The sequence below is a fragment of the Bidens hawaiensis genome, unplaced genomic scaffold, assembly GCF_021521415.1.
Source record: "Bidens hawaiensis isolate Kalapana, Puna unplaced genomic scaffold, B.hawaiensis_p1.1 tig00049817_1, whole genome shotgun sequence".
Lineage (NCBI taxonomy): Eukaryota > Viridiplantae > Streptophyta > Magnoliopsida > Asterales > Asteraceae > Bidens > Bidens hawaiensis.
Genome location: NW_027498920.1, coordinates 29,406 through 35,556, shown reverse-complemented (window position 1 = coordinate 35,556; position 6,151 = coordinate 29,406). Strand labels below are relative to the sequence as shown.

Genomic DNA, 6,151 nt, shown 5'->3' with positions numbered 1-6,151 from the left:
AATTCTTGTATACTCCTCTAGCGTTACATGCATAAAAAAAAAACGCCCTAACATTTTGGCCTCTGAGAACGTTGAGCCGGACTGCAAAGGTTGAACATTAATCACCCATGACCATATAAATAAGATATAGTGACCATTATCTTAAGCAGCTCTCCCATGCCAAAAACCCATTTACAAAAATGCAAACCAGAAACCTATTAATTAGCCATTTTTCAGCATGGGGTATCTAGATTAATATTTACATATTTAATATTAATATTTTGTAGTCGCTCGTTCATTCAACTTTGCAAGAACCATGTGGTGTTTCATAGGTTGATACAAAGAACAAGCTCTGCTTCTTCTGTATGAACCTGCACTTTTACTAAACCAATTAATAAATTATAATTAAAAAATTATAATATTACTGTTATTAGGAGTCTTACTTGAGAAAGTCTTGTAACTTGTGTTGCAAGTCTGTCAATGTCTCCTCTTCGATGTTCAGCATGGTACAATATCTCCGGCAGCTTGACTGGAAGAGATTAGAAAACATTTTATATTTTACATTTTAAAATTATTTGGAAATAATTGCTTAATTGCTTCGTCAAATACAATTTAAACTTAAGTTTTTTCAATATTACTTTCATGTTTTTTTGGATAAAATGATTTTTGAAGTCTTATTCATTACAAATAATTACAACTAAAAGTGTGAGCGAGCCAAGCCGCCTCGTCAGCTACCTTCGGCTCGCTAAAAAGCTCAAATCGACTCTAGCTTAAAACGAGCTCGAGCCTAATATAAGCTTGTTTAATAAACGAGTCCGAGCATGAGCTCCACTTATTGAGCTCTCGTGAGTTAAACCCGCCATCCTTATTCAGCTCGTTTACATTCCTAAATTTACAAATACAATTTGTGCGACTGTTTCCTTCTTAGCTAAATTTATATTTGACTCGTTTCATTTTCTGCTTATTTTTATTTGATTTGTTAAAATAAAACATAAGTACCAAAAAGGCGTAGCAGATGTTCGGCTCCATAAACTTTAGAAGGAGAAACTCCATTTGCAGTTGCTTCTTCATATTGTTTGCGCTCGCCTTTATAAAGAAGCATTACAGGCAATGCTTTATCAAAGTAACACTGTAATCCATTTATTATTTCTACAGAGGCCCTTCATCCAAATTATAATTTAACAATGAGAATAATTATTATTATAAATAAATAAATAAATAAATAAAAATTAAATTAAAAGAGACGAAACCTCCCATCCTTATTCGACTGTTGGTCTAGATAAAGCTTGAATATTTCATAAACATTTGGAGTACATGGAAGTTTAACAAGCTGCAAAAAGAGCCAGAATATTATTAATTACATTATAAAAAAAATCAATTTTGACAAATAAAATAATGGAGATTTAACAACCTTGCCCATATGAGTTATGTATTCACAATAATTGACTAGATGCTTTTTTAAGGGTGGCGGTATTTGGATATCAACGAGCTTTTCATAAGATGATGTGCCCTTGCAAATGACATTAGATAAAAAAATCAAAAAGCAATTAAATTACTTTAATAATACCAATATTTAAGCATGAAAAGAGAGATAATATAATACCTTGAACAACCTTTTTCTCTTCTTGCCTCTTGTCACTAAAATAACAAGAAAAATGAAAACAGGCAAACTTTAAAGTTCACTCATTGGTCAAAGTGGTTATTAATATGTTAAAGTCAAAGGCAGGTTGTTAATAATAGGATCAATAAAGAAAATCCAAGCTCAACAAAGGATAATATTTGCTAAACTAACAAGAAAAATTAAATCATACAAACTAAGTTAACTCTTTAGCCAAAGTGGTTACAGGTCGGTTTGGGTCAGTTTTGGGCTCAAATGGAACTAAAAACCAAAATTTCCGTTTTTGAGTTTTTGAAAACCTTTCGCTTTCAGTGTTTTCCGTTTGGTTTTTTCAGTTTTACAATTTGGGCTTGAAATTTCTGGGCCCAAAAAGTGCTCCAAAATAATGAATTTGGGCCTAAATAATTTCTTAATATTAATTAATTGATTATTATCATTCAGGTTAAAATATTTGGGTAACACTAGTTGTCAAATTCTTGCAAATTACTTAAAACTTCAAAGTAGAAATGACAATCCACAAATTCGGTTCGGCTTTTTTTGGGTTTAAATACGTGCAAACTCGAACCAAGAAATTGGTTTTTACAAAAACATAAAACCAAACCACTGGTTTGTGTTTGGGTTCGGTTATTTGGTATTACAATAAGATCAACAAAGAATATTTCTAACCATTGGGATTTTTCGGCTTTAAATGGAACGCGCGCCCTGATTTCCCCAACGGGTGTTCTTTCTCGAGTGCTTTTTGTTTCTCAAGATTCTCTTTGTTGAATATCATGAGACGATCCATGCCTACCCACTCATCCCAGCTGTCAAACCGTTAAGAAACTATTTAAAATCGTGTATAAGGTACTACAAAATGATCCCAGAAAGAAGATAAAAGATGCACTCACTTTTTGCTCCAGCCCTGCAAAAACAAAAACAAAAGTAAATGTTATTTGAGAAATGAAAAAAGTTAAAATTAATTCTTTGGTTGTTAATAATACTTACTTGATAATGAACGAAAAAACGCTCGTTTGATGGATCAACTTCTAACACCTGTTAAACGAGGATGCAGCCATAACATGATGCATAAAGTATAGATTGAACTATATTGCGCATTCAAAATCATAATTAGGGATTTCAGACAGAGGAGCTAAAATGCTTAATGCAATCAGCTAAATCCCAAAAATATCATAATCCAACATTCTTATGACGTTTTGTCACCTTTAAGCTGCATGTAAAGCAAAGTTTTGTAAAAGATGAAGAGATAATATAATCTTTTTTATCAAAATATGTTAGTTATGGTCTTTCAGCATCATTGCTGACCAAGATCAATACTTCCTACATATTATTGTTTTGTTCTGTTATATTGAGACACTGGTATCCATAGGATCTATATAGGAATTAATCATAATAAAAAAATTGCATGAAAATTTGCAGTTAAACCTATGAAGGATTGTGCTATTTGAGCCATCAAATTTTAGGTTCTGAAAGCAGTATAGTTTTGTGTAACATTCCTCCATTTCTTATCCTTTTCAAAACCTTATGCATATGGAGAAAATAACACTAGTTGGCCCCAAACAGGTCATCCCATACGATTTTGGTGACCAAACAGGTCGTCCAGATGAGATTGTTAAACAAACAGGTCGCCCAGACAAGTTTGTTGAACAATCAGCCAAACAGGTCGTCCCAACAACTTCTTGAGCAAAACAAGTCATCCCGACGACTTTGTTAAAGAAACAGGTTGTCCCAACGAGTTTTGTTGAAAAAATAGGTCGTCCCTTGAGTTATTGATAGCGCGTGGCACCTACTTATTGACTTATTGGTCCTACAAACATGTCGTCCTGCCATGAAAGCACGTCGCTGACAACGTGTTTGGAGGGGACATTTCTGGAACTCTTGATTTGTGGGGACATAATCGGAATCTCTCTCTAAAATGGGACATTTTGGGAATTTTCCTTATGCATATGTTCTCAAACAGATAAGATCCGTCGGTCCTTAAATTATACTATTACAGAGTAGTCAATCACCAATTACGATAAAAAAAAAACTAAGGAAACCACCCTATTAAATTGCACTGATTATTAGGCCTGTAAACGAACCGAGCGAAACGAACAAGGTGCATGTTCGTGTTTGCTCATTTAACTTTAAATGAACGCGAACACTTAATTGGACAAATATTTGTGTTCATGTAAGTTCGTTTAAAAAATGAACATGTTCGTGTTCGTTTATGTTTAAAATCTAAACGAGCAGTTCACGAACATATATGGACAAACGTAAACCAGCATAAATGAACATATACATATATAAACGTAATGTTCATGTTGGTTCGTTTATTAAATAAACAAACACAAAGCCAAACGGTTACCTGCCTACTGATCAGAGACCTAAACCCTAACTTATTGCGTGATGACAAATCAAATCAACGATCGATCTGAAATCAGAAGAAGTGTAATTCTTGTACCTTAGCTTCGTAAATACGACGACTATGATACGCCCAACACTTTATCGCCTTGAACAAACGGAGCCGACTTCACCGGTGGCGGTAGAGACTCAACGGCGTCGTCTTTGCTTCCGTCGTCGGTATCCGTCTCGGACGTGGCGTCGGAGATGGTGGCGGATGCATCGTCGTCAGTTATACCAGCGTTTGAGCTTCCCATGGGAATATAATTATTATTATTATTATTATTATTATTATTATTATTATTATTATTAAATAATTAAGGATAAGGTGTGAGAAACGGATTGGAGTTAGGGTTTGTTGAATTTGATCGGAGTGTTGGTTGATGACGGTGGTGGTAGTTAGCTTAGCCTTGCCCCCAAATGAGGTTGCTTTATTATGTTAGGTTGACTATTTGGGTCCGTATGTATGACTTGTAACAAGTTGCAGTGGACTGACTTGTAACAAGTTGCTTTATTTTCTCCAAGTGACTTCTCCGTCACTTGCTCCCAGCAATACAATTGTGTCATCTCACTCCACCACTTTTCATCACTAGTGATGGAATTTTGGTAGGGATGGTGGTTTGATATGATGTAATTTTTATTTTTTTTGATATTTCTTTACAACTTAAAAATTAAAAACAATAGTAAATTAAAAAAAATAAAAGTTACATTAAACAATCTACTCCTCGTCCGAATTCGGAAATTCCAAACCTAAAGAACCTACAAGTTCAACTAGATCGTATCTCAACCGATGGTGAATATCTTCGTTCCGCAAGTCTAATTGCACGTTCTCAGGAACGGTAACTTGAGTAGGAGGATCCGGCATCCAATCTGGAGAAATTGCACGTCCGTCTTCTATTATTAGCATATTGTGCAATATGATGCATGCATATAATATGCTAGAGATCATGGGTTTTTTCATTGCACGAACCGGTCGACTAAGTATGCACCATCTACCCTTTAAGACACCGAAAGCTCTCTCAACATCTTTTCTTGCCGATTCTTGCAACTTCTTGAACGCCTTTTCCTTGACCTCGACAGGAAACGAAAAGGCTTTCACAAAAACAGACCATGCTGGGTAGATACCATCGACAAGAAAATAGTCACGTCTGTAATATCTCCCGTTGACAAAATATGGACAGAAGGATGCGGTACCATCTGTCACGCTTTGAAACAACGATGATGTGTATAGAACACTGATGTCGTTGTTTGAGCCAGGAACACCAAAATAAGAATGTCAAATCCGTAAATCATTTGACGCAACCGCTTCAAGTACGATAGTCGGTCGTTTATCACCCCTAACATACGTCCCTCGAAACTCCCGTGGACAATTCCTCCATTCGATATGTGTACAGTCGATGCTACCGAGCATCCCTGGAAAATGCCATCTAGCCTCATGCGCGGCATAAAGACGTGTAATGTCGTGTCTTGCTGGTTTTCGTAGAAGCTCTTTGCCATACAATTTAATAATCGTGTTACAAAAGAATTGCAGACATTCACGTGAAGTTCTCTGAGACATTTGTAAGTATTCATCTAATTGATCGGGTGGGTTACCTGTCGCTAATTGACGAATAGCGGATGTGCATTTTTGAAGCACCGTAAAACTTCGTTTGCCCCTCGCGTCGTAAGATTCTTGAAACCATTTTTCGCTTGCTTCGACGTCCGCTACAATTTTTAAAAATAAAGATTTCGGCAAACGAAACAGATCCCTGAACGTCTCATCAATGTATTTCGGCTCCTCCACAAAATAGTCGTTCATTAGCACTTCGTGGGCATGTATACGATCACGATCCACCATTTTTTTTTTGGACGGCTCGGGCCTTCAAGTTCGTTATATAACAACGTGAACCATTCAACAATGTCATCGTCCGAAGACGAAAAGCTATCGGTGTCTAGCGGAAACGAGTTGCTCGGAAAATCCATATTTTTTTGTTTTGAATTGAAGTGGTGAAGTAATAGGTTTTTGTAGTAGAAGATTGAGAGTGTTTTGAGTTGGATTTGATTTTGAGTTGGATTGAAATGGTTGCTAATTTATATTGTTTAATTTTTTTTTTAATTACCCAACCCCAACGGTCACCCCCCTCCCCAACGTTTAAATTTATTGGTATTCACCACGTGATGGCCATCACGGCCGGA

At 35.9% G+C, this 6,151-nt stretch overlaps 1 pseudogene across 1 annotated transcript; it reads right to left on the bottom strand.

The window, feature by feature from the left end:
* Positions 1–274: 274 nt before the first annotated feature.
* Positions 275–4,234, bottom strand: LOC143598223 (protein MRG2-like; annotated as a pseudogene). The gene is made up of 10 exons (XR_013147072.1): positions 4,038–4,234; positions 2,582–2,629; positions 2,485–2,498; positions 2,264–2,400; positions 1,583–1,617; positions 1,391–1,489; positions 1,230–1,309; positions 979–1,139; positions 423–508; positions 275–350 (listed from the first exon to the last, which is right to left on the bottom strand). The product of XR_013147072.1 is annotated as a protein MRG2-like (transcript).
* Between the last annotated feature and the right edge of the window lie 1,917 nt (positions 4,235–6,151).